The 13,241-nt window shown below is 37.7% G+C and overlaps 1 long non-coding RNA gene across 1 annotated transcript; it reads left to right on the top strand.

The window, feature by feature from the left end:
* The first annotated feature begins 793 nt into the window (after positions 1–793).
* LOC146544990 (uncharacterized) lies at positions 794–9,598 on the top strand. Its single transcript, XR_014881401.1, has 3 exons — positions 794–2,480; positions 5,519–5,674; positions 7,319–9,598. It is a non-coding gene; the product is annotated as an uncharacterized LOC146544990 (long non-coding RNA).
* Positions 9,599–13,241: the final 3,643 nt, after the last annotated feature.

The raw sequence follows: 13,241 nt of genomic DNA, 5'->3' as shown, positions 1-13,241 counted from the left end.
TTTTCCATTCCTCCTCTTTTGGAGGCCAAAGTTTGATCAAAACATGGAAATGAAATGCGTTGCGTTGATTCAGAAGGGGATATTGTTTGTTTTTGCTCGTTTGCTTAACATAACAACACACCTCAAAGCTTAGCTGACCTGCAGAGTTCTTCATAACTTTCTCGGCAACTCAACAGTGACTAATTCATAACAGTTTGAAAGCCATTGCAGGCTCAGAAAATGTAATTTACATCATATAGTAGACTGTCTGGTTTTATGAAAGGGGCAAATTAATTCCCAGGATGATCCTGATAACTTTATTATGCCAAAAATGTCTTAAAAACAAAGGCAGTCTTTGACATTAATCACAGCATGAGAGAGTTTCTATCCTTTGCTGTCCTCTAACAGCCTGATCCAAAGCTCTCAAAGTTCATGGACCCTTCTTTATCTTCAGTGCACTTCGACTAAAACTTCAAGTAAAAAATGACTACAAAATTTCCCCTTAAAATATATCGTAACTGAGTATTAAGAACAAGGGCTGCTCCAAAAGTAATGCCTCTATTTTATGTTGTCAGTATGTCAGAGACTGATGTTGGCAGTATGGGAGTAGAGGCTGAACCTTCCCACCAATATTGCATTGCATTTTGTTACTCAGTGATAGATGGCAGCAAAGAGGCAGTCTGACAGAATGATATATTTCACTGAAGTATGTATGAAGTAAAGGAGTGTCACTGAATTATCCCAGGAAGAAAAGATGACACCCAATGACATTCATCAATGCTTGCTGAACACTGATGGAAACCAAACAGTGGATGTGAGCTCAGCAGTAGGTGGTGAGTTTGAATGGTATGTGAAAGACAAGCCATGTTCCAGACAGCTATGCCAACTTTTACAAATGTGGCATGACAACTATTGTTATTTGCTGATAAAAATGTACAGCTAATGATGGTGACTGTGCTGAAAAATAGTGTTTTCTTGCTGAGAATCTGCTCTACCAATTAGCATTCCTGTACTCTTTGCTGTTGTTTCCAGAGGCATTACTTTTGGAGCAACATATGAACATGACATATCAACACATCCTGGGTCCTAAAAATAGTAATGTGTCATGTACCCTTGTCTACTCCAGAGTGGTAGTTTCACTCTTGGAGTTGTCTTTTTTTTTTTTCTTTGCAGGTTGCTTATTTAATATTTTGTTGGGCAAGGTATCTACAATCTGGCTGGCTTTCAGGGGCATCAGCTTCTCTGAGATGAAGGCAAAGAAATATCTTTAGTCTCAAGTCCAACAACACTGAAGGATCCAGATGGCAGAATTTATAGTCATAAGTTTGGTGGTCAGATTGTTCAACAGATAGAGAGGGAGAGGTAACTGTGAGTCATATCTTCAAAAGCTATACAGACAAGGTTCAGCATTACTGTAGAAATTTCTGGTGTGTCCATGAAAGGGCAATTCAGAGCATCTCAAATAGACCTGCTTTGTCTACTAACTAGTAGAGGTAAACTAAGCTTAACCATATCATGGATGCCAGCTCTCAACCTCTTCCAGATCTGCATTTTATTCTATTTCATCAAAATTCACAGCAGAAACAGCAGCTTTGTTTGTTCACACCTAACTGAAGATAACTCTTCAGATAAGGCCCATAGATCAATGAAGTAATTCAGTGGGGACAAGAGCATAAACAACCAGATCAGCTCACCATGGGAAGGATGGGATGAACATCTAGCATAAACAGAAGTCCAGGATTTCTACTGTGTGACATAACTGCCCCACTGCATAAGCTGTACCCAGAGGAAAAATAGGATGAACAAATTCTGCTCAGTAGCTGGTTTGGTCCAATGAAGTTGGTACAATATTTGCAAAGAACTGAACTTCTCCATGCCCAAGGGACAAATGTTCTCTTTAGATCAGGGACAGACTGAAACATAAATCTGTTTTTGTGCTCAGAACTGATCATCCTGGAAGAGTAGAAGTTTTTTATGTGATAAGATTTTCTAAAGTAAAGACAATTTAACTTTTGTTTTTCAGAATAGCAGGTGAGGGATTAAAAAAAATAGAAGCCACAATAATACAAATGCCGAATTAAAATGATTAAAAACCTGAAAATATTCCTGAACCTAATAAGACAGTGTTCTAACACTAATAAGACAGCTATAGGGTGAATTATCCCTTCATCCTATAGCTATTCCAGAAGTAATGTCTGCTTGTCTTTCCCTTTCAGCTGTTAGTGTTTTGACTACTTGCATGACATACAGTAAGAATGTGGTGTGAACACGAAACAACATCATTCTTTTAAACTATCCTCTTTCCAGTACAGTTCCTGTTACAAGAAATTAATGAGGACAAAAAGGGTTTTCATTTCTCCTTGTTTATTGCTACAGCTGATGTTCATAGTGGTTCAACAAACAGGGCCTTCTGCTTTGAAGAAATACAATCAAGTGAGAAGAGAGAGTCCTTTTGCCTAAACATCAGTGATGATTACATATATCAAATGTAAACCAATCAGGTGGGTGAAATTTGTAATTTACAAAAATAATTTTGGTATGAAGCTTCTGTATACAGCAGGAAAGAAGGACATATGGAGATGCATACTTTTTTTTTTTTGAGAAAGACTGCTTTGGAAATGTTACCTCTTTAACTTGTGTAGCTGAGCCCACCTGCTGCCTTTCTCAGGACCTCTGGCCAGGTATTTACTAATAGTATGTGCTACCGATGGATTTGTCCTAATCAAATGAAATGCCCTCCTTGTCTGCCACAAGTACCACCTCCTACTCCACGCTTACAGGTCTGAAACCTCAGAGAAGAATGTCAAGACCTCTGAAATTGAGTATCAGCAGTAAACTTACTTCTATCTGTTCTGATATGGTCCCTCACACACACTGGGGGATGCTTACAAATCATCCAGACTTTCCCTTATCTATATATCCACTGCTGACCCTTCTCTTTTTTGCATGCTCGTATGGATTAGCATGCATGTATCCAGGAGTCTGCTTTCCTTCTATTCAACTTGTATGAGGAAAAATTTGCTAATGACGCTGAGACGAAAGCTTCTGACTGAAGCTTTGTACATTCTCTGAAGATTCCCAGTCCCTTCTTATTGTTACATTTTCCAACATGTATAATGGCTTTTGATGGAGACAAAATTGCAGTGACCTCAAGTTATTCATCTTTTGTAGAAACGCTCATCATTCACATGCCTTAATTTCAGAAGTAACCCAAGTAATATGTCCAAGGCCTCTTTGAAATGCAAAAAGTTCTTTCAGTATTATTTCCGGAGAATTATTTTCATAATAGCAGATGCCTATATGCACTAAAATTCAAGTATGTCTGGTACAAATGATTTTTAGAATGCAGACAAATAATTTAAGTAATACCTTATGATAGCAGTAACTTTATGTAAAGTTATCTCATATTTGCAGCTTGTCACTAATAAACCAATCCCTATAAATGGTCCCCTCTGATTTCTGCAAGATAATTGCTACTTCTATCTTAAAGAGCAGGATATCTACTGGTATTATTATTTCTCATTTCTTTCTTCAAATTATATTTTTATATTCCTGATGCCTGAAGCATTTTACTACAGTGCACACATCTAATGTAAACCATGTTCTGAGATGCTACTGTTGAAATCTCAGATTTGTTTTCCCACTGAGGAATTTTTGTTTCAGAGCTGCAGTGGGATCTCACACCATTTCCTGGAGATAAAGCATCCACAGGTTCAAAGCCATCATCACAATTGGCACTAACTGGGAGCTTTTACAAAACTCTAAGCAGAGCATGAGGTATAATAAGCAAGGAGCATGAAACACCCACTCAGAACCTAGTGCTGGTCTTCGCCACAGCAGTGTGAGACATTGTCATGGCAATCAGGGAAGTTTGCACTGCAGTGCTCTCAATAATTAGAAGAGTTGATTCCCTGGAATTGCTATTCTTGAACCTTACAACAAACTCAGGTTTTTTTTTTCTTCCTTAGTTCTGTTTCAAAGAACTAAGAAAGAAAACTACATTCCTTTGTCAAAATAACTACAATAACAAAATTCAACAGCTGAAGTGCATTGGAGACTGCTAGTTAAATAATTGATATCACTAGTCAGTATTAATTAGTGAGATTCTGTTGGTTAATGAGCCTAATCAAATCTCCAACCAGTTCCTGCTGTATCACTCTTGTGTCCTGCAAATTGATCAGTGTTTCCCTGCTTTCTTTTCTTTTCAATGACTTCCAAGTAAAAAAAAAAACTTTTAGACATCAAAGTGCAATGGATGTTTCAGGGGCACAGTACCCCTCACAAGGATGCTCTGCAGGATCCAGCCATGGCAAGCTCTACTGCATTCAGCATGTGAGCAAATTTAGCAAGGACACTATTAGACCTGAAACCTCTACCCCTTCCCCAGCACTGTGTTGTGTCTCCCTGCATGAGTGTGGAATGTAGTTGCCCTTGTGGAGAGATCAGCCCAGGGACAAGATGGATCGTGACATTTCTGGTACTGCCTGGATAAAAATCAAAGCAGAATACAAGGGCAAGAAACTGCAATCAGCTGTCCTTCACTGTGGTATGGGAGGTCTGACTGGGGACAGAAGGGAGTATTTAAAGCTTATTTTACAAAAAAACATGGATGTAACTGGCTGGCTGAAGCATTTTGTTGGCTGTATAAATGAGCTTTTTTAAGCAGCAATTCAAATGCAGGCTTTTTAAAGACACATCTAACTATTCTTGGTTTGTTTGTGCATGTATGTGGCTAATAGTTCTTGGCAGACAGGAAAGGAAACAGAAGAGCCATGTAAGATAAATCCTGAGTTCTCAGCCAACACACAACTGATCTATTCTCATCTAAGGGACACGGCACCCTCACCTTCTGGATGAGATATGGGCTTGGCTCCCTCCAACAACAGCCTTGCCAAGCCCCTGTTTTTCCCCTCACCCATTTGCACATAGAGACTGACTTGCAGATGTTGCATACTTCAGACATGCTCCTGCTTCTTCACATAAGTAAACAAAGCTTCTGGGAACAGCATGAGGAAGATGGCTGTTACTGAATTAGTAACAAAAAAAATAAAACACAGTAATATAAGCAGAGTTTTGTCTGGGCTTTTTTTAAAGGTAATAATAAATCAAGAATTTTTATTACAGTGGTTCTGTCATTCTACTCCCTCTAACCACTGTTTCCATTCTTTTGGGGGTGTGTTCATATATTTCAATAAATACATTAGAGTAAAACTCACCGTAGAACCTTCCTCTCCTTAACAAAATGAAAAACATTGTATAGAATAACATCTGATCGTGTTTCTTCCTGCACTGACATTCATACCTCCCCCACATGAGCTGTCTAAGTGGCTGTTGGAGATTTAATTATCACCAGGTACATTAAATCCAATTTAGAGTCATTCACTGAGCTTGGGATGAGCTGTGCCAATTCATCAGCACTGCATATCAGCCAACATTTACCTTACTTAGGCTAGTCCATGAGGGTAATTTGGTGAGGAAGGCATTGGCTCAGGTTTGCTTGGAAGCACTTTCCTTATTCTTGCCTTTTCTATTTAAGCAGTTTCTTTTCAGACTTCTGCTTTTCTTCTTTGATCCCATACACTGGTGTTGGATATTAACTCAGAGACAAGAAAGCACTAACATTTTGCATCAAATCCAATCAGTTACGACTGAGTTTGCGGCAAGGGTCATGAAGACAGACAAGAAAGTTGGAGATGTAAGTAAAAATTAAAATTGCTTCTTCTAAACAACTTCTACTTTCTCTTAGTTACCTGTAGTAACCAAGGCAGGTGGTAAGTATTTTAAGTCAGTTTCAACTTTAATAACAGTAATCATACATAAAATGCTGTATTCATTCTAGTGCAATACAGCAATCAATCCAACAAGCTGTAAAAAAAAAAAAAAAAAAAAGAAATCAATAGTATAAAGCAAGATACCATTCCAAATAAATTTAATTGCAAAAGTGATTTCTACTGATTAAATGTAATGTTATTAACTCTTGGACCCTATGCATACATAAGTTAGTATAATCATGGCACAGTATCAGTCACAGAGCTTTTTCCTCTTTCCAAACAGATCCTTAGCTATATCTTGTAACCTTTCATCATGCATATCAGGCAAAGAAAAAAAAGCCAAACTTATTTAAATCATCCACACTTGTGACAGATCAGTTAAGAAGCAAAAAGCTGAATCCTGCATAAAGTAGAATGCACCTGTCTGGTTGCAGGGAACATGATTCCACTGAGCTCAACCTAATGTCCCCAACATCTTATATGCCAAGCAAAACCTGATATCTCATCGTTGCCAAGAAAGGTGGTTGCTCAGAGATATCTCATACTTTTTAATGCCTACTGAGGGCATGAACACTTGGTAACTCATGTCTTCTCCCAGTCCTCTTTCCTTGTGCCCCTCAGGCAGCAGTGCTGCAACATAAACATTAATGAATGTGAAGAAACTGCCTTGTAAAAAAACCACTAAACTAATTAAGTGAGACTGCATCTGTGAAATTGATTTCCAAAGCATGCTATCAGCCTTCACAATTCCTGGAGATATAATGACGGACTGAAATCAGAACTGAAAGGTATATCCTAGGAGCATAAGGGTACATTTCCCTCCAGTTTTTCCTCTAAGAATAACTACATTATTTTTCCTGTAAATACAGCAGCCATTGATGCAAAAACAAAGAAAGAAAAACTGCTTACCTTTAGAAGGCCTCAGGTACACAGAGATCTCCAGCAAAATACTCTCACCTCTGCTGCCAACCCTTAAATGAGGTCCGGGAAGGGGATGGAGCCCAAATCCTCCGCTTCCAGTCACTCAGGTGCATTGTATACACCTGAGCTCCCCTGGGTTGGCCCAGCATTCACCCCAGGTGTTCAATCAATCACTGTTTCAGGTCATGACATAGCATTATCTGCTACAATTGGAAATAAGAAAAACCTATTTTTATGATGAGAGAGTAGTGAAGCACTCATCCCTGAAGACAGTATCAGGTGGACTGCGTTCTGAGCACCCTGATCTAGCTGTAGGCTTCCCTGTTCACTGCAGGGGAGTTGGACTAGATGGCCTTTAAGGGTCTCTTTCAACTCAAATGATTCTATGATGATGATTCTATGATTTATTCTTTGAAAGGAAAGGAGAAACCTCCCAAGTAAATTAGATATTATTCCATTGTGGAGAATGTTATGCCTGAAGATATCTGGAAAATATGCAGCTATTGATAGTGCTATAGGCTTGGTGCCTTAGTCTGCTTGGTAACAAAACACATGCTTGCTTTCACAACCGTGTTTGACTGTGGAAACTGCAGGGTGGCTGGGAGGGATGGAGGCATTGATGTTTGTTTTTTTTTTCTTTTTTGTAGTTCTCTACAGAGTACCAAATATGAGAAATAAACACTAACCAGTAAATCAAATGTTGAAAAAATAAATAAATACAGAACAGATGGGCAAATGATATGTCCAGCTGGCTCATGACACTCGTTTTTTTCTCATTTGAACAAGAGCCGCATGCAAAGTAGATTGGATATTGTGCTGAAACCATATTTTCCATGATATGCTTCTACTTTCTATTTTTCTCTCATAAGAATTTATGCAGTCAGTTAAATAGCAAGGAACTGCTTCTCATCACACTTCTTTATGGAGAAGGTAAGAGTGAAGATCCATTGCGCATCATCATCATCGTTTGTGTGATGCAAAACTCTGTGCCCCATATTACAAGCCTACTGACAGTGCATGCACTCTGCAAAGCTCATGAGTACATACCCTCAACTTTCAGCAGACATCACACGGACCTTCTCTGGACACATCAAGAAGTGAACAAGCTAACCAGATTGTTGTGGAGATATGCCTTTGACAATGAATCTCCTGTATCCCCTACAACTGCTGGGAGAACATACATTCTGAGAGCTAAAAAGTCCAAGGGGTAACACCTTCCCCAGAACTCCTGGCATTGACTTTGCCTTGTACTAAATTGAATATTTCAAGTTCTGAAGTATAAATACTGTGAATTTCAATGCTATTTCTATGGAAGAATTCACAGCAGGAAGGCAAGGAACTACTTTTAAAGGATGAACTATTTCTATCTTGTTTTACTGTACATTGTATGTATTTTTAGCCAATTTTTAAGAACTATGAAGGTATCGAAAACTAGATTCTCATTCCAAATATGGCTCCTTAAATGTAGTGTAACTAACTGAGAATAACATTTGGCCTTGTAGTCTCAGGAATGAATGAGATAGTCTTACTAAGCATGTACTCTCATCTATTGACCCTAAGTATGATTTCTAAGAAACAGTTTGTTCTGCTGAAACCTCTTCCCATATGTGGAAAAATGAAAACAAACATTCCAATTGCTCTCATGACATTTGCAAATGTCAACCTGTATTTTTTTTTCAATGAAAATACAACACGATATACCCAGAGTGATCCTTTCCAACCTGAATTATTCTATGATATCATGATCCGCACATTAGCAAATATCCTGGGGAATCACATCTGAAAAAATGTAAGGTCAACAGTAAGAGAACACAACTACAGTGCAAGTATTGCCCACTGCAGTGCCTTTCCCAGGTATTCTTTTAAAGTATTTATTTATTACTTTTGTACTAAACACACAAGGGACAGGTATGGTGAGTGATAAACAATTACATAGAAAGACTCGGAGACAGATTCAGTGCCCATGACCTCCGAGTAGGTCCAACAAAGGCACTGGAAACAGACATAAGCAGACTACAAGAGATGTGTCCAATATGGCTTTAGCCCACTGCCTGCAGCAGTGAGAAGCAATCCTAGAACCACTTTCTCCTTGACATCTCCATCAAGACTGAATATACAGGAAGTGACTGATGCAAAAAACCCACCAGTTCTTTTGACTTCATAAATATCTAATGTGGCCTCTTTCCCATGAACTGAAACTGATCCAGCCTTCAGTAGCTTATGGTAAAATTAAAGCAGTACCTCAGATAAGGAGGATCCAAACTATAGTGTGTGATTCAAGACCAGCCCTGGAGAAAATTAATGTACTCCATTGGTCCTCTTTTTAGCTGCATCCTTTAGCGATTCAGCTTCAGACAGGCTGAATTATTCTCATAGATGTAACATCCTCCTGTTGATTGCCGTTTTCCCTCAGCAACCTTTCCCATATCACACTAGGGTATGTATGTCGGGCAGAGCCTACAGAACACGTGTAAAGCTATGCATCCTTGTGTCAGATTACTGAAGTTTCCCCAGGTAATCTTATGCCCCTACACCTCTTCTCTTTGTGATTGGAATCCTGTCAATACCTGTCTCTAGATGACCATCAAACAGTCATATCTTGGTACAATGAAGAGTGCTAACTGCAAGACTTTCATCCTTCCTTTAAACATCCTGTATGTTTTAGTGGCATTTTGAGTATAAATGTAGGTGTAAACAATACTCTAACCTAACCCTCTGAAAAGAATATATGCAAGCAAAAAAGGTAAAAAAAAGATGACGATGTGCAAATTCACGAGGTCAAAATGAGTAATTGCTGTTTTTTTTCTTGATAAAAACAGTGCTTTTAAGATTTTTGATTGCACATAGAAAGTGATTTCATGTTTATGGGGTTTTGTCTGGTCTGCTCCCCAGTACGTACTGTACTTGTTAATAAATTCACAACTTCAGTTTTGAGATTTTCCTTGCACTTTGAATGAAACCCTGTTCCCTTCTCATCTCAGAGTGAATGTTTTATGATCACACTCAGAAAATAGTCATTTAAAATAAAAGATTGAAGAAGTATCAGTTATTCTGCAAAATGGCTTGGAAAAGACAGCTAGATATAATTTAAAAAAAAAAATTTGCTGTCATTTGCTATTTGAAAAAGATATGTAAAAATTACTTTTCCATTATGTTTATGGACAAAATGATGGACTTCTATACTTACTTCTAAGCATACAGCAATAAATGCTGCTGCATAGAGTGAAACTTATTTTCCTGGTTGAAGTATCAACTTTCATCCTTCTGTTTTGCTTTGAAACATTTCCAGACTGTTTCAAATAAATTATCCAAAACAACTGCTGCTAGAATATCAGGGAACAGCTTCTTGCATTGACACAAGCTTCTCTCTATAGTTTCATCACAAGAAGATACTGAGAAGCCATGTCAAATGATGGTTTGTGCATTTGCTAAAGAAATCCATTTTCTTATAGCAGTGTGAACTCACCTCTTCTTGTGGTGATACTCATTATGTGCAGAGGTGTCTGCTGTCTCTGTCTGCTATTGCAATGGGGAAGACCACATACTTCCAGACTTACTTAAAATAGCAAGACAACATAGTTGATTGTATCAGAGTTTTGGGTTGTGTGGTCTCTCGTATTTCCCAGATTTCCATTCAATTTAATGGAAGAGATGGATGAAACCAAAATGTCCTTGGCTCTGAACAGTTCTGCTCAGCAACAACTGTATCAACATTGTTTTTCTCCTAAAGCCAAAACACAGCATCATACCAAACACTGAAGAAAATTAACTCTGTTACAGATGAAACCATGACACCTCCTCAGTATTCATTCATCTACTATTCAGTCCAGTCTTTTCATAGCTTAGTTGAAGGAATGAAAATATTTTCAGTCATTTTCTTTAGTTACAGAAATGTAGCTCCAAGTTCGTTTCAGGCATAGTAGCTGCTGTTGTGGTTAGCAGAAAGAGACTATAAGTGGAGGTGGTGAAAAGCCGCCTAAGTGCTGGACTTCTGTACTGCTAGACCATGCAGCCACTGTGAGATTGATAGTGTGAGCATTTCAGAAGTTGGATTAGATTTGAATTTGATGTATTTTGAATTTGCATGTTTTACAATATTTTCAGATACTTCCTCAACAGCTGCCACCACCTAATCCGGAGAATATTTCTGCTGTTTTAAGCAACTGCGTGTTGTCAGGGGTTGATTTTTGTGTGACCTAATGTCAGTCATCCTTACTCCCTTTCCTGGAATAAAAATTCTCCAAAACATAAAATCTGAACCATAAAGATGAAGTGAATACAAATCTGGCTAAATCTCTTGGTTCACTGTCTAGTTTTCTTTTTGCAAATATAGGTTGCAATGTACTTATTTCAGGCATTTAATTTCAACTCATACTTAATGTTTTCAGGCCTATGTCCTGATGAGCTCCAACCCTTAACCTTTCCTACAGAATTAAAATCCTGGAAGCAATCATGAAGGTGGAATAGAGGCAAAACCAACTGGTAATAAAACCCAACTTAGTGAAGGTGCCTCAAATGTTCAAGGATTTGAAAGCAGATGTTTACAGTTTCCTTATGCAAAAATTCCCCAAACTGCCTACTTCAGTCACATGAGTCACATGAAAGAGGAGAAACATTTACAGAAATTCTTTAAGTAATCTCAAAAAAGAATGTTTAGGAACATGGAGAGAGTCTGCGGGAAGGAGGTAAAAGACTGATTTGAAAAGTGGGACAGCAGGCCAAAGGCCAGGAGAACAAGAGCAATGAATGGGAGTGATATGGCCTAAGGCAGAAGTAACATTTTGGTTTTAAGTCAGAAGCCCATCAAGCTAACGCTATTAGAATTGTGAAGAAACATTTTCAGATGCATATATTCTTGTCTTAGTTTGTTAGAACAAGAAATTACAGCATTTTAACCCAAGAACTATTCTTTGACAGTCTCCTAACATATAAAATGTCTAACCTTAAGATGGCACTTAAAGAATTATTACAAGAAAACATGATGTGACTGCCTGGGACTGCAGACAGAGCAGAGGACTGGACTTGATGAATGAGGGCATCTATTCCAGCTTCGTATTCCCACAGGAAATCTACTCTAAAACAAATCCACTGTTTTGAAATTATACAGTTCAGGTTACAAGGTTGAAATCCTCCCAGCAAAAGTAGTGATTTGGAAAGGTAAAAGGAGAAGTAAAGTCAACTCTGCAGAACAATACTGTGTGTACCCTCAAGCTGCATTGCCAGCCTGCCATTACTTCTGAGCTTTACTGGTCTCTGGAAAAACTGTCTGAGTGGGCTAACTACCAACATATCCTTGTAACTGGAGATCACAGCAATTGTTTATCCTACTAATAAAGTAATATACATAGAATCAATGTCAAAATGCAGATTTCTGACAAATCTGTGATATGTGTATGACAACAAAATAGTCCTCTGTTTTTCCCTTATTCTTCCCACATAAACCAAGAAGGGAAGATTAATGCTGCTGAAAGAATAATAATCAGAGAAGCAACTGCTTGCTGACGTTTGTGACACAGATTAAAAGAAAATTAAAAGAAAATCCAAATGGTTTGTTTTACTTCTTTCTCCTTAAAGAAACAGTTCAGGTAGACATGGCAAACTAGAGAGACTGCACACTTTAAAAAGGGGTTTTGCACAGGTTAGTTGGAAAACAAAATAAATTTTAATATCATGTCAGCTTGGAAAAAGAGATTTGAGAAAGAGAAACCAGACAAGTCAGAGAACAAGTATAATGAATATCTGTTTGAATATAAAGCAAAATAACATATCCCAATTATTATTATTATTATTATCATTATTATTATTATCATTATTATTATTATTTGCCTACAGATTTAGATTCAGAGTTTACAGATTTTTAACAAAGTACAGATTTTGAAACAGAAAAATATGAAAGAAAATAAACATAAGGTAAATATATCAAAATTCAGCTGGTGATCTTATTGGTTTATGTTTCAGCTGGTATGTCTCTGGGACTACAGTGTATCATCCAAAAACTGTAAATCTTATGGATTGGCACAAATGGCATTTCCACATGTCCTCCTTTCATCCCACTTGAATCTGTGCAAAGGTAGCATAAAAAAAAAAATAATCTGAGTTTAACTAAGTGTTGTGATATCACATCATACATGCTGTAGAGTTTTAAGAAAATAAAGAGGATTTCCAATACAAAGAGAAAAAAATGCTGACGCTATCATAAATGTCATGAGATTGAGCAAGAAATACTGTCATTAATCATGTCAGAAATACTGAAGAAGTGGAATGAACAGACAAGATGGGTTTAAGCACAAACTTGTAGTTACTGGCAATATCTTCTGTATTTATCTTAAAGAAGAGACTGACAGTACTGTAGTACAATCCTGTCCTTAAAAAAAATGGCAGCTTTAGTACACTTCAGATAATATTTTCAGGTGTGTATCAGACCTTTCATAACATCTTTCCAAATTTTGCTGAGGTTCATCAAATTGGAGACGTAATTTAACAATTATAGCCTGAAATAATTCCCCATGGCATTTAGAAAACTGTACTTCCTCTTCTGTTCATAGAGAAAGTTCATTCAGGGGCTTATAT

The sequence above is a fragment of the Meleagris gallopavo genome, chromosome 2 (assembly GCF_905368555.1).
Source record: "Meleagris gallopavo chromosome 2, MGAL_WU_HG_1.1, whole genome shotgun sequence".
Lineage (NCBI taxonomy): Eukaryota > Metazoa > Chordata > Aves > Galliformes > Phasianidae > Meleagris > Meleagris gallopavo.
This window is presented reverse-complemented; position numbering and strand designations above follow the sequence as displayed.